The sequence below is a fragment of the Phodopus roborovskii genome, unplaced genomic scaffold (assembly GCF_943737965.1).
Source record: "Phodopus roborovskii unplaced genomic scaffold, PHOROB, whole genome shotgun sequence".
In the NCBI taxonomy this organism is placed as follows: Eukaryota; Metazoa; Chordata; class Mammalia; order Rodentia; family Cricetidae; genus Phodopus; species Phodopus roborovskii.
In genome coordinates, this window is record NW_026126410.1 from 34168599 (window position 1) to 34196140 (window position 27542).

Here is a 27542-nt window from a genome sequence, read left to right on the forward strand (position 1 = left end):
TGTGGCACATTTACACAATGGAATCCTACACAACAGGAAAAAGAATGGAATCTTGAAATCCTCAGGCAAATGGATGGAACTTGAAGAATCCATCCTGAATGAGGTAACCCAGTCACAGAAGGAGGAACATGGTATGTACTCACTCATGTATGGATTTTAGACTTAGAGCAAAGGATCACCAGCCCATAATTCATACTTCCAGAGAAACTAAGATACAAGGAGGAACCTAAGAGATTAATACTTTCACTGTTAACAATTCTGGAAGATCCATGTATCTTTGTGTTTAAAATGTCATTGACAGGAGTATGTTGTTTTCAGAAGATAGTAATTCCAATTTACATCTTGTGATCTTTATTTGGCATCCGAGTATCCACACTATCTAGACAGCACCATATGCAAACGACTAAATCCCACAGATTCTCTCTGTGGTTTTAAACTAAATGTCACCTTCTTTTCTTTCCTTTTCTTCTTTTTCTGGGCTAGTTTTCAGTAATGCGGCCAATATTTTTAGAAATGTATGTTTTCTCATCTAAAGGTCTTTTCTTTAGTAAATCTTAGCACACTTCCTAAATAGTTGAGTTTATACCAAATCAAAGTTATTTCTTAGTGCCACAGCATTAATATATAGAAAGTCTTTTCTACAGCAAGCAAGTGGATGAGAATGCCAGAACTGTTTTTTGTTTGTTTGTTTGTTTTGTTTTTTGTTTTTTTTTTGGTTTTGGTTTTGTTTGTTTGTTGTTTTGTGGGTTTTTGGTTTTGGTTTTGGTTTTTAGAGACAGGGTTGCCAGGACTATTTTAACCAATTTTGTGAAGTCACTTTTTCCTACTGAGCATAATCATTGAAAATAAATCATATATGTTTTAAAGAAATCGTGAAAGAAAAAATAAGCAGGGAGCATAGTGTCCTAGTTTGTTTTCTGTTACTGTGGTAAAACACTGACCTAAAACAACTTGGAAAGGAAGCATTTATTTGGTTTCTAGGGAAGCCAGGACTGGTGCAATGCACTCAGTGGTTGCTTCACTTAGCTTGCTCATCATTTACATTTTTTTCCTACAGTCCAGGACCACCTGCTAAGGATGATGACACCAATCCAGGGAACCGGATCCTACTAGTCACTTAGAAATTAAGATAATACTCTACAGATATGTACACAGGTCCATCTGATTGGATTGAGGCAATTCATCAATGAGATTCCCTCTTCAAAGGTATGTCTAGGTTTGTGACAACAACTAACCAGCACACTAATTGAAAAAGTATGTGTCCACCTAGCAGTGGTGGCACACACCTTTAATCCCAGCACTCGGCAGATCTCTGTGAGTTCGAGACCAGCTTGGTCTATAAAAACAAGTTCCAGAACAGGCTCCAAAGCTACACAGGGAAACCCTGTCTCGTAAAACAACAGCAACAAAAAGAATGTGTCCATCACTACCTACCCAGTGCTAATAGTGTTGAGCAGGCCCGTGATTTCTTCTCTTTGAGGGCAAATGGCCCTGGACAAGCCTATCTGAGAGCCCTTCCCTGCATTATTTGAGAGGCCTGTTCTGCCAACCAGGGTCATGGTAACATCCGCGTCCATTTGCTGGACCATGTGTTAAGGTTCTAGGGCCATACAGAGTCCACCCTGACCCTCCTTGGACTTGCTACAGTGTACAGTGGGTGCCATGACCCTGCCATGGGACTGTGCATAATCGGTGTAGAGATCTCACAGTTGCTTTCGTTATAACTTCAGGAGTTGGTTTGGTTTATAAATGAATGTGCAAAAGCCACTGTACAGGCAGAAAATTTAATGACGGTGCTATGAAGTCCCATTGATTTTTTTAATGTGGACTTATAGACTAAACATCTGTTATAAAATATCTCCTAGCATGTGTGTCTGTTAGAGTCTTCTTTATGAGCCACTGGCGATTTATGAAGAGTGAAGGATGTTTACATCACAACAGCAAAATCAACATATGTTGAACATCCAACTTTCCAGCCTTTTATCTTTATACAGAGAACAGAGGGGGAAAAAAGTCTTCATAAGTGGACATGGCCTCTCCCTTTTGTGTCTTTATTTTTGTGTGTATTGTTGTCTACTCATGTTGCTGATATATTTAGATCTTAAACTGGATGTTAAAGCCTTCATGCTATATTTTTCCATTTGTGTCAGAGACCATCTGGACCCCTTCCCTAGCTTCTTAAAAGTGTATTCAGTCTCAAGAGGCTGTAATTAGGGAACTATGCCTGGGGAGGTCTCCAACCTAGGTTTCAGGTGAGTTTCAAGAAAGGATACCAGCATAAAAATAATCAGAGAAAGGGAAGAGGGAGAAAAAAGAAATACACCAATTTCTTTCTATAGGGCATATATTGAAAAGGACTGGTGTCTTGACAGAAGCTGTGAAAAGTCATCTTGCTTGTACATCTATGGGCTTTGATAGGAACTGCCCATCAGTTCTTCTTCAGGTTCTTTTATGATCAGGGTGAATATGGTTCAGTTTCTACTGCTTTTGACTCTACTCAGACTTTTCATCTCAAATCATATTTTTTCAGGCCATTCTTAATGCAGCAATTTTTCTAATTTTAAGACTGATTAACAGTTTTATTTCCTGGAGGTTTTCCAAAACCATTCTATGTTTATTCTTTCTCTGAATACTATTTAATATGTTTTACATTGGCTTTTTATTTTACTTTTTTGGGGAAAGAAGATGTGTAACTAAGCCTTCTCTGAACCCGAGCTTTCAAAGGTAGATATATTTTCTATATCCAGAGTTCAGACCATTGTGAACCAATGGACCACTGGAAGATGATGGAAGATATTCATTTAGATATATGTTTATTTTATAGGTTGATTAATAAAACTCTGATTAGACAGTAGCAAGGCAGAAAAATATAGGTAGGGCTACCAGAGAAGGAGAATTCTGGGGAAAGGGAGGCAGACAGAAGCCACCAGGGAGACAGCATGCTTTTGAAGGAGTAACATGTTACAGCCTTGTGACAATAAATAGCTCCTTAGAAATGGGCTAATAATTAAGAGAGAGCTAACCAGTAAGAAGCTTAAGCTAGTGGCCAAACAGTTTATATTTACGTCTCTGCATGTTTATTTAGGGCTAAACAGCTGTGGGACCAGACAGAATAGAAACTCGTCTACAGAAAGATGTTTTTCTTTAATCATGGAACAAAATTTTGAGGTTTATCAAATCTTGATACCATACAAAAATGTGTCTCAACCTGATAAGATGTCTGTAGAAGTTCTATAAAGCACAATGGCTTAATTTTAACATTCATTATCTTATTTTGTTTTAGATTTTCTTCTTGATTTGTGATACTATCCATATCTTTACATTTCCAATGCCTGCCTGTGTTTATCTCCAGCTTATATTTCAAGAATAATACAAGAAAAACTTTGCCATAATGTTGTATGAGGAGTGGTGATAATTTCTTCCAGTTCTTTCAACCTATAGTCATCTTGAGAAACATAAAACTTAACAGAAACATAGGAATTTGTTTCCTAGGCAAATGTTCGTGATTATCGCATTTTCAGAAAGCAATTTCCACTTCTGAAGCTGAAGAACAAATAGACTTACCAATGTACCATGAAAACATAATGAGAATTAATACAGGAAAAATAGAGAATTGATATATGGCATAAGTATGTCTATAAAAACATAGGCTGCATTTTCTAGGAGACAGTATGCCTGTCTTTTCTTCACTTGCAATGATTATGGTATATGGCAATTGATTTGAAGTATGGACTTAATTAGAAAATTGGTAAAAAAAATCATTTAGGTGTGAATATGAATAAGAAAGATCCACACAGCAACTATGACTACATGCAAAAGACCTGCAAAAGATACCACTATAGCTGTGGTAAATGGAGTCTAGACTGATTGGCTGTGGAACAAGTCTATCATTCACCTGGATTTATATGCAACCAAATATGCATGCAGCTGCTCACTGCCATGAAGGCTTATTCTAAGTTTCTAGGAAGCCACTGAGGACATCAATATGTCAGGGTTGGAATACTGGCAAGGAGACCTTGAGAGGTCTGCTATGATCCCGTTCTTCTATATTGGAACTGAAAAGTTTATACTTTTCAATTGGATATTTGAAATATTTATATCATTCTTTGGTTTATGGTTTTCAAAATTAAATTTTTCCTTTAACAACAAAAGAAATTTGAATGTTTGACTTTTGTACAGTATCTTTGGACTGGTAAAAGTCTTTGGAACTTTCATAATGGAATGAATGCACTTTTCATTATGAGAAGGCCTTGAACCTATGAACCTGGCAGGATATTATGATTTAAAGTGATTTTTAAAAATTAGGCCAGAGAGAAGGATCAGCGTGTAGGTAGTAGTTCTAAACTTTATATGAGAAACAATTAACTGTGTAAATCCACAAACTATAGCTCATAGTATTGTGTTACCACAGTTTGACCTCTTGCTTAAGTAACAAAATAACCACAGTACAAAAACAAACAAGAAGAAACATTAACTAGGAAGTTAAGTCAACAAAGCATAGGCTCATATCATTTGTTAACAGAGCACAGGCTCATATCATTTGTATGGTGTGACTTAAAATGTAACCATTGCCTTTGAAGTAGGCAGTGAATCATACTTTTGCAGATGAGTTTCCTACAAGGAAAACAAACCTTCATTTCAAGTCTTACCAACATTAAAACTTCTTCACATGCAAGAATATTCACGTTTAAGATTTCTAAATCAAGCAGGAATATTGCCAAGAATGTACAAAAACTACAATTATATTTGCATGGGAACAAGCATGATGGATTTTACAGCTTCAAAATTCAAGGCTAATCTGCCTCTGAGCACCATGAAAATCCACTAATAGCTCTGAAAGTGACTGAGTGAAATTCATTATTTCTTCCCTGAGGTACATTCACAAGCAACACAAGAAGAAAAGGTCAGGCTTCCATTATGAGTACAGTCACATGAAACTTTTTAGATAAAATGTTGAATAATTTGCAAGTCCACAGCTCAGTTTTATGTTAATGTGACAAACATATGCCCAGTAAAAGGACAATAAGTTATTTAGGCTTTTTATTAATCCCAATTTATATATCAAGAAATTAAGCATGTTCATAATTGCTTATAAATTGAGATGTTCTGCTTTAAGTTCATTTATTTGCATAAAATTTACTATAATAAAATGAGAAAGGCATGAAAACAATTCAGGATATGCCCCCAGATGCCTAGCAGATTCTTATCCATTCAGCTAAACAATTAGTTTCAGTTTGTAATACACAGAGTGGTGAGTCATTTTTTTTTTTTTTGGTCAATGTACCATTTTAGATGTGCAAAGAGGCATTAATAGTGTCATAAAACATGCAGGGCTAACAACTCCATAGAATGCTTTATTCTCACAATTTGCATAAGCAATGAACAGAATATGTGGTAAGAAAAGGCATAATGAATTCTAGCTCTTAAGTGCTGAATTTCCCTAAAGCACAGCAAATGGAAATAATGGTTTGTATATCTGAATTTCAACTTGTCTAGTCAGGCTATTAATTATATAGCCAGTGACTGTAAAACATAAGAGTATGCTAAAGCAAGCATCCTCATAAAATTAAAAGCTGATGTATGATAGCATGTACCTTTTGTTTATTGGTGTAGGTATTATTATATGCACTGAGCATAAAATTTAACAGAAGTCCCATAAGTGACTTACATTGGAGGTTTCACAGTTCAGGAAAACTATTACAAATAAATAAATAAATAAATAAATAAATAAATAAATAAATAAATAAAAATCAGTTCCCCAATGGGGATAATATTTTGTAGGAGCCATTGCCTTTTAAAAAGTTTTCACACCAAGGGGCTTGAGGGAATAGCTTCATGAATAAAATACTTATGTAAGGAATACATTTTATGCCCGCCACTGGTCTTGTCCCGTCACCATGCCAGCCCCAAATAATGCACAGAGATGCTGTATTTGATATAATGCTGTTGGCCAGTTACTTGTTTTTTATCAGCTAGCTCTGTCTTAAATATTAACCCATTCTGTTAATCTAATGTTTCCAAGTGCTTTCTTTCATCTTACTGGGGAATGGGGCCTGCGTCTGGTCTCCCCAGCCTCTCCATGTTGACTCCTCCTTCCTACTTCCTCTTTCCTCCTTGTCTCCTAGTCCCTCCTATCTTCCTTTCCTATTGACCAACAGTGCTTTATTCATTAGCCAGTATGAGAAACATATTTACAGAGTGGCATCTGCCATCATATTTGCAACTATGTGAACCAAGTTTAGATCTCCATGATCCACCAAAAAATGATGAGTGGTCATGGCCACTCACATGTAACTCTACCAGCATGCACAGATGGGAAGCTCTTGCTCCAATTCAGAATCCTGCACCTCACAGAGTGATTGAGTAATATTCCTGGCATCTATCATATGTCCCCAAACATATGAATACACATGCACACAGCCAACACAAACACACAAACAAAACAATATAGTCCCACTTAACCCATGTGAGGTACTTAAATTATATGTTGAAGACAAGACAAACTGTGTGTGTGTGTGTGTGTGTGTGTGTGTGTGTGTGTGTGTGTGTGTGTGTGTGTGTGTTATTTTCAGCCTTTGAGGCTTTGACAACAGATTGCTTGAAAATACTTGGTAAAGTTTATCTGGAAACTGTTTTCTCAAAGCCTTACTAATTATAGTAGACACTGAACAGTAGCAAACAGTGAAAGTTGGTGTAAGAGCTTAATTATAGCCCACTTCCCATTTTGACCATGTTAAATGTCCAGGAAATAATTGCACTGAACCTAGAAGCCACGAGTGTTTGCATTTGTGATTTGGACCCCTCGTTTAATAATCACAGGAAATGCAGTTCAGATGAAAAGTACAGCTAAGCAAACCCAGTGTGCAGACAATTTGACAACTGATGAATGGGACAGTCAATGACTTCTTTTCTTATGAAGATTCAAGAATAGTCTGACGGTGTCTCTGGAGTATTAGAATGTAAAATAACCAGAAGCGATGATGCACTGGGCAGTCACAAAGGTATGATGAGAAACAGATAATATGCTAAGCAGTATGAAATAAGTAAGCAGGGCCTAGAGAGATGGTGTGGTGGGTAAATGCATTTACCTAAAGTTCTGATAGCCCAAGTTTAACCCTAGCCCTCATAGTGGAAGAAAGGAGAAAACTCCCACATAAGAAATAAATAAGTAAATGGTTAAAAACAGAAAAGAAAGAAATGTAATCAGTTCATGTTGCAAATGGTTTTGTTTTTTTACGTTCCTTCAATGATGAACTACAAGCACAAAGAGAAATGAGAGTATGATAGATGGCATTGCAAACTAAATTAAAGAGATTAGAATCTTGGAAAGGAAAGCCAAGACATCAGTAGCTGTGTTTTGTATTTTCAAATTTCATGCCTACTCCATGCTGAGTAAATTAGTCATCTAGAATTTAATAAGCCTAGTGGGTGATTCCAGCATGTACCATAGTTTTAAGAAACCTTTTCTACAGAGCTCAGTTTTGTCTTCTTAGGATTTTTAGCCATCTAAAATGAAGAAATATTTTCCCTTCAGTGTTCTCCAAAAGGCTTCAGTAAGAATCAATGCTTAGCTAATAAAATTATTCAAATACAAGTGAAATAGATATAAAGACTTCTCTTTAATTTCACTAAAACGAGTCCAATGTCCTCAATAATCCTGAGTGTTCTTTTTATGACATCATTGCTACTTTGGCTTCACGCAAAACTTGGAGAAGACACAGCCAATGGACCCTGGAGCTTTCTAAAGGTGATTTTGAATGTAATACAGATTTTTTAAACTTAAGTTTTAAAAATGTATTATTTGACAATTATACACACACACACACACACACACACACACACACACACACACACACACACACCACATCACATTCTGGTCATAACAATCCCTGCTCACTCTCTAACTCACTTCCATCAACACCAGCCTTTACCCTTAGTCCCTTCAAGTACCCATCTCATTTTCATGTCTTCTCATTTTTTGTTTGTTTTTGTTTTTGTTTTGTTTGCTATTTGGTCTTCTTGGTTTAATTAGGGCTTCCCTCAATTGTGGAAGCATAAGGAGTAAATGTAATGTTAGTAAAAAATACTTGTCCTTGTCTTCAGTTAAGATGATTGGTGAAAGTTTTCAGAAAGCCAGACACTCAGAACTGAACTACAAGGAATTTAAAAAAACAAAACAAACAAAAACCCTGAACCTCAATTATTCCTCTTGGCTTTTCCCACTTTTGGAGTTTGATGATTCATACAGAAATGAGAGTCATGGTCTTAACAAATAAGCTAAGGTCTCTCTCCCCTCTCTGTTTCTGTCTATCCTGTCTACCTGTCCCTTCCCTTTTTTTCTTGATTCACAAGAATGAGATCCTATATAGAACAGAAGATTGTCACAGGGCTCGGGAGGATGAGCAGAAGCAGATAGCCAAATTCACACACACACACACACACACACACACACACACACACACACACACACACACACACACATATGTCAACAAAATTATGATGGAAAATAATCAGGACTATCTCTCATGAAATAGTCAAACCACAAATACTGAGCCTGCAAATTTCAAGGATATATTGTACAGCCTTTTGGACTTGTCAAACCATATCCCCCCCAAAAAACATGATAAATAAAAGTTCTAAAACAGCTCCAGATAGAAAACAGGAAGCAATAGTTTATTTTAACTCATGGAAGGAAATGAATTTTTTATTGTGTGAAGTGTCAAAGTTTAACAGTATTTCAAAAAGTTAATGTGAGTTTATATCACTGAATTTACAGAACTTGGCTCATTGGGACTTTTGACTTATAATAATGAATGCAGGAAAATGGCAATTCAGGGCTTAGAATTTCTTCTATTGAGTAGTAACATGCAAAAATATAGATTCATAGAGCCAAGTCATTGATTTTCCTTTCATGCATGCCTCTGATATAGCTGAATGATTTTTCCATACTTGAATTTTACTCACACATTTGAAGGACCCCCTAGACATGGGGATTGAATTGTTTTACAGCATATGTAGTAAATGATCCAAGGAGCACACTGACAAAGAAAATTAAACAGAAAAAGGGAAAATATGTTAAAACTTGGTCTTTGAGATCATTACTTAACTAATATTTCTTACTTTAAAAATGTGGTCTTCATGTTATGTCAAGTGACTGGTGCATTTACAAATAACATTCTATTATATTCTGAGAGTGCATTACTAAAGTAATGTCCTAAAACAGCAAGACATTGAGAAGAAAACATGGTTGTGAGATGGATGGTTACATGGTGAGTTCTCCTGAGCTAATTGGTTGGTGTTTTATGCACAGTTAGTAATGATGTTGAGAGTTAACTGCTGGGAGAACTACTTAGTAACACCTATTAAACAGCAGTGTGTTCTGCATCCTACCTACTGACTGTAGTCCAAGGTACATTTCCCAATAAACTATCATGGAAATATACTAGGAAAAGTGGCAACATGTACAAAGGAGCTATATTACTTTCCTATAGCTGTGTAGCAAAGTATCAAAACTCAGTGATTGAGATTAACATGAAGTTGTCCTAAAGTTTCTGAAAGGTAAGAGTAGGAGCTCTAATTGGCAAAGTGGTATCCTCAGGAAAGCCCATGATGAAAATCCAAGTGTCAGCCTGGATTAAAGCCACCAAAGCCATTAATCTCCTTCAGGGTTCCTTACAAATTATGGCAATACATAGTTCCTTGTGAAAATAGGTGTGAAGGTTTCTTGAACAAATGTTGTCATAGGTTATACTAAACATGGATATTTGTTAGTAGAAAACCAGTAAAAGCCTAAACTGGATGTGTCAAATTTCTTAGGAAATATCCAGTCTCACTACTTTTGATTATCTGGTCAGATCTCACAATCATGAGATTGTCAGTGTTAAGTAATAGTTGAAATTCTTTCACATATAATGTATAATGTAACCTCAACGTAATAGTATCAATACATTATATTATAATCCTGTAGCCAACCAAGCAGGAGCCATTGAGGACAGGTATTCTTGGGTCTAGGAAATTTGAGAGCTTCAGAAAAAATTCCATTACACTATCTTTTTTTTTAATAAACAAAGGTTTATGGAATCAACATGAGTATTTATAAATTAAGGCAGATTCAAACAGAGTGCTATTCAATACTGAAAATGGAAGAAATAGAAATATATTTATGAACATGGATAGATAACATAAGATAAATTAATTAAAAAATCAAGATGCAAGAAGGTTATAGTAATAAGTATCAAGTTTAAGTCCTTTTTACATCATAATTATTTATTGATTCTTTTGGGATTTTACATCATGCACCTCAATCTCACTCACCTCCCAGTTCTTCTATATCCTACCCTTATGCCTGCAGAATTTTCCCAAAAAAAGTAATCTTCCAAAATCAATTAAAAACAAAACAAATAAACAACAACAACAACAAAAAACCCACCTCAATCATTTGTCTTCCCGACATGTGTTCATTCATCCTAGCTTTAGGTACTGCAGTGTGTCCTGGAGTACACTGTTCAATAAGCTCCACCCACAAAATGCTCATTGCTTTGAGTTATTGGTTTGGTTCAAGGTCTCTGGCACACCGCACTTCTATTGAATATCATGCTATTCCCCAAGCCCTGGGAATCTTGCTGTTTTTCTTCCAAGTTTAATTTCAACCAAACTATTTAATGTAATATAAATATACATACAAGAATGATAAATGTGGTGCATTGAAGTTAACCATCACATATGAGAGGACAGATAGCCATAAAGAGAATGAATTAGGAAACAAAATAACTAACAGATATTATGTCCTAATTGGGTTTAACAGACATCTGTAGAACATTCCATCCAAACACAAAAGAATATACCTTCTTCTCAGCTCCACATGGAACCTTCTCTAAAATCGACCACATACTAGGCAACATAACAAACCTCAACAGATACAAACAAATTGGAATAGCCCCCTGCATCTTATCAGACCATGCTTTAAAGTTGGAATTCAACAACAACACAAATTGCAGAAACCCTACAAACTCATGGAAACTGAACAATGTACATTTGCACCATTCCTGGGTCAAGGAAGAAATAAAGAAAGAAATTAAAGATTTCCGATAATTCAGTGAGAATGAAGACACAACATACCTGAATTTATGGGACACCTTGAAAGCAGTGTCAAAAGGAAAGTTCATTGCACTAAGTGCCTATATGAAGAAAACAGGGGATAGTGACATTAGAGAATTAACAGCATAATTGAAAACCCTAGAACAAAAAGAAGTAAACTCACCCCAGAGAAGTAGATGCCAGAAAAAAATTATTTGAGGGATGAAATTAATAAAGTAGAAACTAGGAAATCAATACAAAGAATCAATGTAACAAAGGGCTGGTTTTTTGAGAAAACAAAGATAGACAAACCTTTATCCAAACTAATGAAAAAGCAGGGAGAGAACATGCAAACCAACAAAATTAGAAATGAAAAGGGCAACATAAAAACAGACCTTGCGGAAATCCAGAGAATTTTCAGGTCATATTTTGAAAACCTGTACTCCAAAAAATTTGAAAATTCAAAGGAAATGAACAAATTTTTGAATAAATATCACTTACCAAATTTAAATCAAGGACAGATAAGCAACTTAAATAGACCCAAAACCCTTAATGAAATACAAGCAATCATCAGAAGTCTCCTAAGCAAAAAAAAAAAACAAAACAAAACAAAACAAAAAACAAAACAGGCCAGATGGTTTCAGTGCAGAATTCTACCAGAAATTCAAATACCAATACTCCTCAAATTGTTCCATACAATAGAAGCATAGAAGCAAAAGCTTCATTACTAAACTCTTTTTTATGAGGCCACAATTGCCTTGGTGCCCAAGCCACACAAAGACACAACTAAGAAAGAGAACTGCAGACCAATATTCCTCATAAACATTGATGCAAAAATACTCAATAAAATACTGGCAAATCGGATCCAAGAAAACATCAGAGAAATCATCCACCATGACCAAGTAGGCTTCATCCCAGGGATGCAGGTATGGTTCAACATATGAAAATCTATCAATGTGATCCACCATACAAAAAAAAAAAAAAAAAAAAAAAACTGAAAAAGAAAAACCACATGATCATCTCACTACATGCTGAAACCACCTTTGACAAAACCCAACACCATTTCATGATAAAGGTCTTGGAGAGAGCAAGGATAACAGGAACATACCTAAACATAATAAAAGCAATAGACAGTAAACCAACTGCCAACATCAAACATAATGGAGAGAAGTTTAAGGCTATTACTCTAAAATCAGGAACAAGACATGGCTGCCCACTCTCTCCATCTTGTCAATATTGTACTTGAAGTTCTAGCTAGAGCAATAACACAACAAAAGGTAACCAAGGTGATACAAATTGGAAAGGAAGAAGTCAAACTGTCACTTTTAGCAGATGATATGATAGTTTATATAAGTGACATGAAAAACTCTACCAGGGAACTCCTACAGATGATAAACGCATTCAGCAAATTAACAGGATACAAGATTAAGTAAAAAAAAAAAAAATCAGTAGCCCTACTATATACAGACAATAAAGGGGCTGTGAAAAAATTAGAGAAACCTCTCCCTTTACAATAGCCAAAACAACATAAAGTATCTTGGGGTAATGCTTACCAAACAAGTGAAAGACCTATATAATAAGAACTTTGTGGCTCTAAATAAAGAAATTAAAGAAGATACCAGAAAATGGAAAGATCCCCCATGTTCTTGGATAGGTAGGATAAGAATAGTAAAAATTACAATCTTGCCAAAAACAATCCACAGATACAAAGCTATCCCCATCAAAATACCATCACAATTCTTCATAGACCTTAAAATGATAATACTCAACTTTATATAGAAAAACAAAAGACCCAAGATAGACAAAACTGTACAATAAAGGAACTTCAGGAGGCATTGCTATCCCCAACTTCAAGCTCTAATATAGAGCTATAATCCTGAAAACAGCTTGGTATTGGCATAAAAATAGACAGGTAGACCAATGGAATCAAATCCAAAAACCTGATATTAACCCACACAACTACGAACACCTGAGTTTTGACAGCTAAAAGTATACAATGGAAGGAGAAAAGCATCTTCAACAAATGGTGCTGGCACAACTGGATGACAGTGTGTAGAAGACTGCAGATAGACCCATGTCTATCTCCATGCACAAAACTCAAGTCCAAATGGATCAAACACCTCAACATAAATCCAGCAACACTGAACCTCTTAGAAGAGACAGTTGGAGGTACCCTCAAACAAATTAGTACAGGAGACCGTTTCCTGAACATAACACCAGTAGCACAGACACTAAGGTAGACAATTTATAAATGGGACCCCTGTAACTGAGAAGATTCTGTAAGGCAACAGAGTAGTAGACAAGACCAAGTGGCAGCCCACGGACTGGGAAATAATCTTCACTAACTACACATCTGACAGAGGACTGATCTCCAAAATATACAAAGAACTCAAGAAACTAGTCACCAAAACACCAAATAACCTTATTTTTAAAAATGGGTATAGAAGTGTAGAGAGAATTCTCAATAGAGGAATCCAAAATGGCTGAAAGACACTTAAGAAAGTGCTCAATATCCTTAACTGTCAGGGAAATGCAAATCAAAACAACTCTGAGATACCATCTTACTCCTGCCAGAATGGCTAAAATTAGAAACACCAGTGATATGTACTCTGGGAAGGATATGGATTATAGACACAGAGCAATGGATCTCTAGTGCCAGAGAAACTAGGATACAAGGAGGAATGTAAGAGATTCATACACGGTCCCTCATAGAAGGGGGAAGGAACAAGATCTCCTGAACATATTGGGGGTGGCGGGCGGGGGGGGGTGTCTGTGTGCTGTGAGTGGAGAGGGATTTAGGAGAAAGAGAAGGGGAGAAGGGGAGAACATGTGGGACCAGGATGATTGATTCATGTGACAAATAGACGAGAGCAAAAAAAAAAAAAAAAAGGATGGATACCATAAAAGAGAGAACCATTATAGGTCTGAAGAGAAAACTGACTATAGAGAATTGTCCAGAGACCTACAAGTGAACCTACCTAACAATCTGAGCAACAGTGGAATGCTACCTTAAATGACCTTTCCTGATAATGAGATTGATAACTAACTTATATGCCATCAGAGCCCTCACCTAGTAGCTGATGGAAACAGAAGCAGACACCCACAGCTAAATACTGAGCTGAACTCTTGGAATCCAGTTGCAGAGAGGGAGGAGTGATGAGAAATGGGGTCAAGACAAGGCTACAGAAACCCACAGAGACAGCTGACCTGAATAAGGGGGAGCTCGTGGACCCCATATTGATAGCTGGGAAAACAGCATTATACCATCTCAGACCCCCTGAACATGGGTCTCAGTTAAAAAGCCTGGGAAGTCTAAATGACCTCTGACAGGATGTATCCCTGATGCACAAAATGCCTTTTGGAGCACATTCCCCCATGGAGGGATACTCCCTTAGCCTAGAGGCCTAGTCCCTATTCCACATGACTATGAGGGATTTTGATGATCCCTCCTGGAAGGAATCACCCTCCAAGTGAAGTGTGTGGGGGGGGAGCAATGGGAGGTCCGCCAGGGGGCGTGGTAGGGAGGGAGGTAAGGAGGGAAAGGAAACTGGGATCGATATTTAAAATATGAAAAAATAATAAATGTATATATTTAAAAAGAGAGAGTATGAATTAGGTAGGGTTAAGTCTTGCCCATCAGAACAACCCTTCAGTGGATTCTATCTTGGATATATCTAAGAAAACTACTCAAAGAGCACCATTGATGATCTGGGCATCCTTATTTCCTATCTAATTTCTTTTAAATTCAGCTCCTCCATTTTGGTAGCGTTGAGTCAGTTTCCAATTTAATTTAATTCCACACATTCCATCTCTCTGTGTATAATGTTCAATTATCTTGAATTTAGACATTTACTTTTATTTAAGGATCATATTAAAAGTGATAAATTGACAGAATTATTCTCTTCATATAACAGATATTTAATTAAATTGAATCACTTGAAGAACACACTTCTGCCAAGATTATTATCCCATCTTCTCAGACAGGAGTTCATACCCAGAAGAAATGTCAGGATCTAGTCAGTGGTGTTTTAGTAATTATCAACTGCCTTTTGATTTTTAAATTCTCACAGAAATATATTTCATGAGCTAATAAGTAAAAATTCATTTTTGTCTTGTTAAAATTGTGAAATGCCGATAGAAAACATTAAATAAAAATGATTAGAAAAGGATATTACTTAGCTTTAGGAACTCTCCTTTATCTCTCATCTACAGTTATTTCCCTCATTTAGAGTATGTACAGTGCCTCCTTTTAAGATGTCATGCTTTCTTCCAAGATCTCTCTGCCCAGCTGTTCTATACTACTACTAACCTTCTAGGGACCATAATGTGGTTTCATATCATGAAATATGAATAGAATATACAACTCCCAGATCACATTTCTTACTTCCCTGGGCTACACATGGCTTAGTGATACAAAGCTATTTCAATCCCTGAGGTCAGTTGTGAAGCTTTATCACAGAGGTGTCCTCTCCCTGAGCAAGCCACACATGTGTCCTAGGTATTCATGGAGATGGAACAACCTGACCTGGGACATAAAATCATACACTGTCAAGTATGTTTCTTTCTGATGTGCTGGTTAATTTTAACTCTTAAATTAACACAAACTGGGATCACCTGCATAGAATCTCAATGAAGAATTATCTAGATCAAGTTGGGTATGCCTATAGGGATTGCTTTGATTGTTAGTTGATGTAAGAAGACCCAGTTCATTTTGGGTTGCACCATTCCCTAATTGGCAGGTCATGAAAAGTATGAGAGGATTAAACTGGCTCAAAGCAAACAGGCAGGTACCCAGGTGTTTATTTTCTCTGTTCTTGACTGTGGATGTGATGCTATTGCATCACCTGGAATTTTAAGCCAAATAAACCTTACAACCCACATTGGTTTTTGTCAAGGCATTTTTTTTTTAAATCACAGAAGTAGAAATGAAACTTGCACACTTGGATTTAATGAGTTTTCAGAGAAGATGCTGTGAGAGCAAAACAAATATCTGAAACACTTGGAAACCAAAGTTGTTGAAATCATTTTAGCAATGATCAGAAAATAGTAATTTGCATGCAGTCAAGACTCTATAGGCGTTTTACACACAGCATGGTATACAACACTCAAAACAAAACTATTAAGTTGTGCTTTCATCCTGACCCTTTGAGAGACAAAACATTTTCCCAGAAGTTAAATGTTCTCAGCTACAGGCAATTAAAAAAACAAGTTGAGACACTATTTGGAGAAGGACATGTGATCTTATGGTTTCTGAAAGGCTGATATTTCTATATGTCTACACTGTCATCTCACCAAACAAGAGTTATATTTTTCTATAGTTATCTTTTCATTAGGATCCTCCATGAAAGTGCCTTGAATTCTCAAAATTGAAATTCATCACTTGGCATCCTCTGTGGCAGAAGTAAAATTAACCTATTTGCAAACCAAATTACATTTGATTTGAAAACAAAGCAAGTTGTAATGAAATCCATGGTCCCTGCCTCAGCCTGATAATCAACCAATTCCATAGGTGACTGCCCAAGAATGCTTTGATCCTTTGGGAAAATTTTATTTCCAGTCTGATATATTACTTGCTGTTATGTTCCTTCTAAATGTTTCCTCAGTCCTCCTAGAGACACAGGACATCTGACAATTCAAAAACCCACCCCTATAGCATCAAAATACATATTTTCCATTATCTCTGACCTCATCCAAATTCTTCCTGGATTTTATACTTCCTCTGAAATCGTCAAGAACACATCCTCTTTTCCCTTTCCACTGCCAGTGTTCAGTTCTCCAAATCGCTAACTATTGAGAGTTTGGTCTTCACCCCCAGCAGTAGAGGTGCCACCTGGTTCTGTGGTTTCCCTCAGTATAAGTGAAATATACCTTACGCTATAATATTTCTCACCTGCCATGAAGCTGGCCTCCCTTTCTTTATACCTTTCTTATTTCTGAAAACCCTTCATTAAAGAGCTAGTAAAGGTAATAGATTCTGTAACTATAAAAAGTGATTATTGTCAGCTTATGTACTTTATTATTGTGAACAAATTACTTGTCTGCTTGCTCAACTGTAAGATGGGTGATATAATTATATCAGCAACATAATAATTAATAAGAATAAAATTGAATAATTCATACAGAGGACAAAATCAACCCAAACCATCATAATTGTATGAAACTGACAACCCATTGAAAATAAACTCAAAAAAAATCCATACTGGACTTCTAATAAACACATTTTAGTCAATTAAATTTTCCCTACTGTTATCCTCCTCCAATTGTTTAGTGATTTGTATTTCACTTTGTATCTTCTTGGTGAGGGCAGCCACTTTAACTATGACTACAAATAAAAAATGAAAACTATAATTTCCACCCAGCCAGAGCCACAGCATTCTATAATAGGTGGTTTATAATAGAATTCATAATCAATTTTGCTTGCCTTACTTGGGTTTACACCTTCATCTACATGAATATTGTTAAAAAGAAAAGTCAGATAATTAGTCAATAAGCATTTATCTCACCTTTTTTTTATTTTTTCTAATCCCAAAATATTTCATGCTGCTATGGGCACCCTACTGTTCACAAGATTTGATGTTATAAGTTTGTACCTGTTTAACAACAGCAATTGAAAATGAGATTCAAGCTAACTTGAAACCTAAGTGAACAATTTCAAAATGATTTTACTTTAGAGGAGATGTACACATATTTTCCTGTTTCCGTAATCATGTATAAGATAATTGTTACTTCTTCCTAAATGATTCAGACATTTAAATAATTCTTATGCATTTTCTGATTTGAAGTACTTGGAACCATTTCAGTGTCTTATGGTCAATAAGTATTAATATACTGGATACCTTTGGTCTACAGTAAATCCTAAAGCAAGCACAGTAAAGGTATAGTCATTTATATCTTCTTGAAATAAAAACCATCAAGTAAATACAACGTGACATAATGTGTAAACAGTATGAATTTTCTACTAACAAAGAAGGTATTCATGAAGCATAAAACCACACATAACTATACTATAAATCTATAGAAAATTACACATCATTTTCTTCCCAGGACACAGGTTTTCAAATTTCAGTGGAAAATAAGCCTTGTGTTTTCTCATCATTTAGTTTCTTTAGCATTTACCTTTGTCTTTTCTAATATACATTTTACTAAAAAGAAAATTTCATGTGCTGTAATTATTACAAGAACAATTATGAAAAACATGCTATATAAGTAGTATGGAACATATATAGATGCTTTAGTAACTATGTAAATGTACATTAACCAGTATGAGCAAAATAGTTTCCCATTTGGAAGTATTAAATATTTTGTTAGTTTTTAAGTCAAACTAGAAAATATGAACCATGACGAACATATGCAAAGACAGACATATATATATCATTTGTTTCTAATAACAGTTATCTCCTTGAAGAAATTCTGCATGTATTTTCATAAGTAATTCCACCTGAACAAGGAGGAGCTAATGGACCCCCAGACTGATAGCTGGGAAACCAGCATTATACCATCTCAGACCCCCTGAACATGGGTGTCAGTTAGAAGGCCTAGGCAGTCTAAGGGACCTCTGACAGTGGAAGCAGGATATATCCCTGGTGCACAAAAGGATTTTGGGAGCACATTCTCCATGGAGGGATACTCCCTTAGCATAGAGGCAGGAGGGAGGGCCTAATCCCTACTCCAAATGATTTGACAGATTTAGATGACCCCTCTGGAGGGCATCACCCTGCCTGTGGATTGTGGGGAGGGGGGAGGAAATGTGAAGGGATGGGGTCGGGGGCATGGGAGGGAGGGAAGGGTTGAGAGGAAACTGGGATCGATATGTAACACAAGAAAAAATAATTACAAAAAAAAAAAGCAATTCCAATTTCACTTAAACATGTGAGTTTTAAAAGCGAACAGTGTGAATTTCAGTCTCCTATACATTTAACTTTAACACAATCCTAGCCATTGTTAGTCTGCAGGGATGGCACTGGGTAGGAGCACTTGTTCTTGTAGAGAATTCAGATATTTTTTTCTAGCACCAACTTCATGGCTCACAACCAGTTTTAGTAATTCCAGTTCTAAGAGTATCTGCTATCCTCTTCTGACCTCCAGAAGGCATACATACTCACATACACACTTAAATTCATACAAACATACATATAAACGGGTAAACAACCATAACATTAAAAATATACTTTTAAAATGTATAAAACAAAATCTTTGAAAATAAATAAAAAATTATATGAACATAAGTTTTCTGTGAAAACAGTCCAAAGTTTTTACTTAGCACCTTCCTTTCAATATCTCCATGCTCAGAGTGGGAATTTCATGGCTTGAGGTTGGGGAATCATCTGAGGTCACAATTAAAATTAATAAAATAAAGCCACATAGAAGGAACTAGCATGCCTGATCTCAAAGGACAGGCTAGCTAAATCTAAGGTTCTTTGTGTTTTATATATCAACTAGTTTTACTAAATTAATAAAAGAGTATCACATATAGCAAAAAAGGATCTACACCTGTATTTATAAGCATGTATTTTAAGCTAGCACAAAACTGAAACACAAGAAAAGTGCATTATTTAATTGTATATAGACTGTTTTGAACTCTGAAGCTAAGAGTTAGAGGAACATATATAATAGACATATAAAACAATAAAATAGACTAAGTATAAGGATTATAGGGTGAGGTGATGGTGATGATTTCCAGGAGGAGTTATCAAAATCTGTCAAGTAATTAGGAGTAGGGACTAGGCCCTCCCTCAAGCCCCTAAGTTAAGGCAGTATCCCTCCATGGGGAATGATTATAGGGAGAAAATTCCATTTCTAAGAATTATGTAGTTAAGGCATCTAAATTTTCTTTTTTTGTCTCTTTTCCTTTTTTTTTTTTTTATTTAAATATGAAACAAGGTTGTTTTACATGTCAACCCTAGTTCTCTCACCCTCCCATCCTCCCATATCAACCGCACCAAACCCCAGGGAGGCTGAGGCCTTCCCTGGGAAGTCTTCAAAGTCTGTCATATCATTAGGGGCAAGGCCTAGGCCCTCCCCCATGTGTCCAAGCTGAGAAAGGATCGTTCTATGTGGGATGGGCTCCCAAAGTCCATTCGTATACTAGGGATAAATACTTATTGACCCTATGCTGGTTTCCCAGCTATCAGACTCAGGTGAATGAGCTCCCCTTTGTTTAGGTCAGCTTATTCTATGGGTTTCTCCAGCCTGCTCTTGACCCCTTTGCTCATCACTCCTCCCTCTCTGTAACTGGATTCCAGGAGTTCAGCTAGTGTTTAGCTGTGGGTGTCTGCTTCTGATTCCATCAGCTACTAGATGAAGACTCTACATTTAAATGTTCTAGAATGTCTTATTATTTAAAAAAAAATTTTAACTGTCACACATATACCACAGATTCAGGGGAAATTATATAGAGCAAACATGCTGATGAGAGCCTTCCTCCACAGCTGGTGGTCACTGAAGAGCTACTTTACTCAAATCCTTACTCGGTTGGGAGCACAGCTTAAGACAAAAGTCAGCTCTGGCAGCAAACCTTCCAACACAGGAAAAGAGAAACCAACAGAACTGTTCTGCCCAAGCCTCACATGCATATTGGAAAGGTAATGGTCTCTTGCTAAAGGCCAGTCCCTTGTGTGTGTGTGTGTGTGTGTGTGTGTGTGTGTGTGTGTGTGTGTGTGTGTGTGTGTACTGAAACCTGGGAAAGGAGTGACAGGTGGGTGAGAGGTTAACAAAAGTACTGTGAGAAGGAGCCCACATTCTCCCAAGCATCAGAGAAACGTTACACAGTGGTGGAAACCCATCACAACTGTGTGACCATCTGCACTTGGCATGCTGTCCCATCAGGTGGAGGGAAGATTAATGTGCTCCGCTGATCACCTACAAGGGACAGCACAAAACTCATGCATAATCATAAATGACAAAGGAAAACACAATCCATCTGAGATTTTTAACGTAAACCCTTGGTGGCTACACCCAAGTAAAGACAGAACAGTTAATCACTCAGTCTATATTCAAAACACGTAACTTGGGAATGACTGCTCTACCTCTCATTATATAGCTGGTATCTAATATCAGCTGTTCACCTATTCTGATGTTGCTTGTATACTTCCCTGAAAGGAAACCACTAGATTTCTCTTTTGTAGTAGTGCCCTTCAGTTCATAGTTATCAAGTTCTGAGGGACTATTGTTACACATTGTGAGTGCCTTATTCTCCGTTAATTTTTTTTCCGAGGCATTCGAGGATCCAATGCTGAGCCTTATGTGAATTAACAAACATTATGGTGTCTAAAAAATAGTCACTTTCCTAAGCCTATAATTCCCTTTCCCTGTATTATTTGCCATTCTCTTCTTGACAACTTGACCTTTGAGAAACAGAATTCATTGATTCTTTATTTGATGTGGTATAACTCCTTTCTTTTTAATTCAATTTTTAAAAATAATTTTGAGAATTTCTGCAGTTTGTGTTGTTGCTGAATTCTAATATTAAACCATGGTGATCCCATGAGATACAGGGGGTTTTCAAATGTTTGTATCTGTTGAGATTTGCTTTGTAAATTTTAGAGAAGGTTTATAACATATCCATTTGCGTCATTTCTACTCCCTCTTCTTTCCTGCCAATCCTTCCATGTCTCCATGATTTGCTCTCTTCAAATGTTCTTACAGATACTAAACACACACACACACACACACACACACACACAGCCTGCTGAATCCATTTAATGTTGCTCCTATGTTGTTATTTTGGCTGAAAAGATTAAATATCAATGTGGGAACAAATTTCAACCAAATATGTGTTTGTGTTTTTCAGGGATAATGTTTAGTATAACAATGTATCCTAGACTCATCTCATTGTTCACATATCCTATATCTGCAAGCAGATATTTCTTTGAGGTGAATTGTTTCCGTTAGTAGGGCCAAAATTCTGAAATAGATAATCCACAGTGTTGTTATGTGGTTTTTTCTGTGGTTACTTGTTTCTATCTTTAATTCTATGGACAGAGATGAGAAATAAATCACCACATGTTCATCACCATTATCCACTCCAGTAATGATTTTTACAATGAAGAAATCCTGATCTGAAGTACCAGAATGGGCATTCATTTTCTGTATCGTGAACAGGTTTCTCTTGCAGTACTGACAGAAATGCTATCAACCTCAACCAACAAATAATACTGAAGATTTATTTCCAGTTCTAGTACCTGCATGTTATAATAAACAATGTAAGATCAGAGCAGTGTGAGCAAATACTACTTTAATTGCTTCAGTTTTCAAGTATTCATTTTATCAGATTTGGTATTAGGAAATATTTCTTAAACGAGGAGGAAAGCCTATATTTTTGAGTCACTGTTATTGGAGAGTTTAATTTACTTCTAATATATTTAGTATGGTATGTGTCATGTTACTATTTCAGACAAGTGACATTTTATCTCCTGTTTTTCCAGGACTTACACATCTTCCTCCCTTCCTCCCTCCATCCCTTCCTTCCTTTTTCCCTCTCTCTTCCTTCCTTCCTTCCTTTTTTTCCTTCTCTCCTTCTATCTTTGAATAGCCTCTTACTTCACAAAATATTAAGAGGAAATACAGTATATTTAACAACACTTTTACTTGGTGCTGGCTTCAGCAGCACATATATTAAAATTGGAATGATACAGGGAAGATTAGCATGGCCTCTGCACAAGGATGAAATGCACATTTGTGAAGTGTTCCACAGTTTTTGGGAGGGAGGGAGGAAGAAGAGGATGGGCAGAAGAGAACATAAGGGATTAGGAAGATTGAGGTGAGGGAAAAATGGAGAAAGATCAAGAAAATAAATACCTGAATAGAGGGAACCATTATGGGTTTTAAGAGAAATCTGGCACTAGGGAAAAGTTCAGGGATCCACAAGTATGAGCCCCAACTAAGAATCTAAGCAATAGTGGAGAAGCTACCTTAAATGTCCTCCCTCTATAATGAGATTGATGACTACATTATATGCCATCTTAGTAGCTGATGGAAGCAGAAGCAGATATCCACTGCTAAACACTGAGCTAAACTCCTGGAATCTAGTTGTACAGAGAGGAGTGAAGAGCAAATGGGTCAAGACCATGCTGGGGAAACCTACAGAAACAGCTTTCCTGAGCAAGTGGGAGCCCACTGACCTCAGTCTGACAGCTAGGGTACTATCACCTCCCCAACCATTGCCTTTTAACCAGGATTACAATACAAGGCGTTTAATTCCATGTTGTGGAGGGGGACCCATATCCATCTTTTAAAATGTGTGATCACTGGTACATGTTTTCATGATCTAGAGAATGGCCCACGCTCTCATCCATGTGAGATGGAGGAGTTGGATATATGGAACAATTAACAATAAAAGAACAACAGAGGACATGGAATTGGGAACTGCTGTGGGAGCTACATGGAGAATTTGGCAGCAGAGATGGGGGTGGGCATCATTGCGTCTCACTATAGACAAGCATTAATTATAAAGTATAAAGGAATTTGATAGAAAATAGAAAAAAATAATTGTTTCCTGATTATTTTTGCAGATTTATTATACTATTAAATCTAGGACCCTTTAAAATAAATCAACAGATGTACCCTTTCTTAACATGAAGAGTAAATAAGGGACAGATTCAGAAATGATAGACATTCAACATGGGAGTGAAATGGTCTGCACTGCAGCCTTGCAGCAGTATGAGAAACAGCCAGGGCTAGCATCTGATGAAAAAAGAAGATTATGAACACATGGGGAGATATTGGTAGCAATAAAAAAGATCAGATGCACTGTCAGAGAGGTTATTGAAAATTTTTATTGAGGGGTTCAGAGGGGTGACAATATCTTTTCTAAAGTTGGACATTTTAGAAAATTGAAAACTTTCACAACTGAAGTTTTCTGGAGGATAAAGAACAGAAAAGTAAACCAACTTTACCTTGTCATAATCACCTAAATATTAGTAATTTAATATTAAATTATACAAGATATATTTAGAGAAATATTTTTTATATTAAAGGTGGCATTTTAATTCTTTCAAACATTATTAGTCTATAGACTTTTATATAGGTATAATATTTTTAATAAAATTATACATAAAGGAAAAGACAAATAAAATGTCTTAAATTTTTCTGCTATGAATAAGAATTGGGATGATATGTTTCTATGTTAGCTCTTTTATAACTACATCTTTATATAATAAAACTTAATTTATATAAAGTCATTTTCTGTAAGTAATTTTCTGTTTTCTCTTGAGCCTTGAGCTGTCTGCAGGGGTGACAAAATGATTCAGTCACCATGCATTTTTGCATACATTTTGCTCCCAAAAGTCACACATGAAATTTCCTTGACATTCCTCCTGGTTAATAGGCCATCAAGTTACCTCTGCTTTATGGACTAAGCTTAGAAAATAATGGTGTAATTTTGTTACTTTGCTGGCTGTGAATTTATCAAGTCTGTAATGTGTACTACAAACTTTTTTGTTTGAGGGCTCTGATTTGTTTCAAGAGATGTATTCTCATCATGAAACCATGGTGGGGATAGTTAGACCAAAAAGATTGTAGAGTTGGTGAACTGGTAGATCTTACAAGATGTTATACCACTTTCTCATACTCAAATGTTCTTAGAGTATTGTGTCTGAAAATCAGTATGACAGCCTTGCAAACTGTCAGCCCTACAAATTCATTCTCTTGGAAGATAGTGATACTAGCTACGAATGTATACTTCAAGATGTTTTATGGACCTCCTCCCACAACTGCTTCACTAGCCCATCAAGGTACCTCTGCTCCATGGACTAGGCTTAGAAAATAATGGTATGAATTTTGTGAATTTATCAAGTCTGTAATGTGCATAGAGGCTAAGGAAGTTGTGCCATTTTATAATTTAGTGGTCTAGGTTTTTTAGAGCTTCTACTTTTTGGAATTTGTTATCTGTTAATGAAAATGTAGTTTTCTTTTTGATTTAATTTTATGAGACTTTCTCCTCATTTTATTTCTATACTTATTCATCTGTTGTTCTTCCATTTATATTTTTGCTAAAGAATACTGGGTAATTTGCTATAATATTTCATTATTACTGTGGATATTAATGCATTTTAAAGAAAATAAAAATGTGGAAGGCAAATAAGCTGTTTCTATTGTACATTTGTTATGGCTTCAGCTGCTTAACTAACCCTTCAGCTTACTTTCTCCATGGACTAGGCTTACAAACCTGGGTGTGAATTGTGTTAGCTCATTGTGACTATTATCAATTCTGTATTGTAAAGAGAAGCTGAGGAAGTTATGACATTGCATTCTTGAGTGTTCCAAAATTTGAATATTTCTGTTAAGATTGATCTCATTTTGGTTTAGATATGTTGGCCATTGGTCCTGTTTGAGAAAATAGAGCAATTATTTTCAAGATCAAAGATTGCTGCTAATGGAAGTGAGCAGAATCAGTAATCCTGTTACTCTTTGGTTTTACTTTCAACATTTAGGAGGTCCATAGACTTATTAAGACCCTGAAATTTCAACCATAAAACAAATCACCCGGTTTTTTTGTTTGTTTGTTTGTTTGTTTTGTTTTGTTTTAATCGTTGGGCTGGCCAGTATGTTGCTGCCTTTCAGAATTAACTACATGGAGGATGCTTGTTTACTGATTGCCTCTTTAGAAGGCCTCATTTCAGTGTGGCAATTATGTAAGGAATCACATCCTGAAATCTGGCAGACAATTGGCTCAAAATATTTGTTGAATAAATGGATGATTTAATGACTCAATGAATAAATAAATGGAATAAATAATTTCAAATATCTTTCCCACAACATCGTATAAGACAAATATGAACTGCTATACTTGATTCTGAAATGTTTTGTTTGAAAGTGCTTTTGTGCTTTCACTTTCTAAAATATTCTAAGCTGATTTTTACAGAAAATTATGCAAATAACACTTAATCATTCTATAGCACAGTTCTAAATGAAACATTTCCAGTAATTTACAATGAATTTGAAGTGATGTTATTAAAACCAGATCCCATGCTCATTCCATCATGCTGGCTTACTCATCACTGCAATTTTTGAGGTTTTCATAGTAATTATAGGGGATGAGATTGCTTATAGTACATAAAATACTCAGATAAAATAATTCATTTTGCTGTCCTTATTTGCCTCAAACTGAGATGTGAAAACAAAACCTCTGTGGATAATTATTGGCAGAGTCATTTGAGAATCATAGGGCTATCTAATCCAGTGATGTTTCTAAAGGCCCAAGGAATGATGGGAGCTTTAGTCTGTCAATTCTATGCCATTTATGAACACCTGGGTCACTAAACTATAATTATGTTAAGAATAATATATTTTACTCCTGATAAGTATGGTTTTGATTGTTCTAGTGTAAATAAACTATTCTTCCAATTGAGGTCACACTAATACACACACACATACACACACACACGCACGCACACACACACGCACACACACACACACACACACACACACACACACACGAGACAGTGGTGTAAGACACCCTATTTACAAAGTTTACAATTGTCAATTTAATTTTACTCTTCTTAGGTAATATTTCTTTATATATATATAACTGATTCTTACACTGAGAGATACTTTCTATAGAGCACACAATTTTTTTAAATCGAAGACTGACTCAATGAAAATCCCTTAGGAGAAAAATTCTTAGATTTCAAGTGTGTATCACCTAGACATACTTTCTTAAGAATACCAAGGAAATTGTCTCTTGGCAGCTAACTAAAACTTCACGATAAAAAAATTATTTCCCCTTGGGAGAAATTTGTGAGTGCAAAATCATATCTAATATTTGAAAATATTCACAGAAAACCTAAAACATTTTAAGAAAATCAAATGATACACTGACTCTTTTTTAGGATTTCAAAACAGAAATGTAACAAATTAATACATTTGCAAATAAAATCTACAAATAGCAAGCAGGCTTTTAAAAAAAGCATAGACACTTCAAAACACTGATTGGTTACTTATGGGAAAGTAAAAATATTCAAGAATCAAGAAAATGAATCCAAGAGCTTGATGGGTAAAATTAGCCACTAAAACTAATTGTTGCTATAGAATTTAAGTCATAGTGAATGTTCCCTTCAGATGCCCATCTGCACCCAAGAACTGACATAAAACAATAATTACCCCATACCACTGATTTTTGTTTCAATTTTGAAATGATAATCATTCTTGTCCAGCCATTGTGTATTTCATATCCCTGGTTGCTTACAGGTTGTTAGACACAAGGACAACCAATGAGTAGCTGCTCATTCTAGGTAGATAATGAGATTGTAGACTTAGAATCACTGATCTAGCAAGATGATACTCTGAGTAACTTGGGAGACTGTAAGTGAATTAAGTCATAAGGACCAAGTGTGCAGATTTTATTTTCCTCCAAAATTGTCTGCAGTTCTCAGTCTTCAGGTATTCATCAACATGTCTGTGTACTTGTGCACTATTCTATAGAAATGTTATACAAAGGAACAAATAGAACATTCACGTATATTATTAAA

At 36.0% G+C, this 27542-nt stretch overlaps 1 non-coding gene across 1 annotated transcript; it reads left to right on the plus strand.

Moving 5' to 3' along the window:
* The first annotated feature begins 22665 nt into the window (after positions 1 to 22665).
* LOC127220834 (U6 spliceosomal RNA) lies at positions 22666 to 22772 on the plus strand. The gene has a single exon (XR_007834399.1). It is a non-coding gene; the product is annotated as a U6 spliceosomal RNA (small nuclear RNA).
* The last annotated feature ends 4770 nt before the right edge of the window (positions 22773 to 27542 follow it).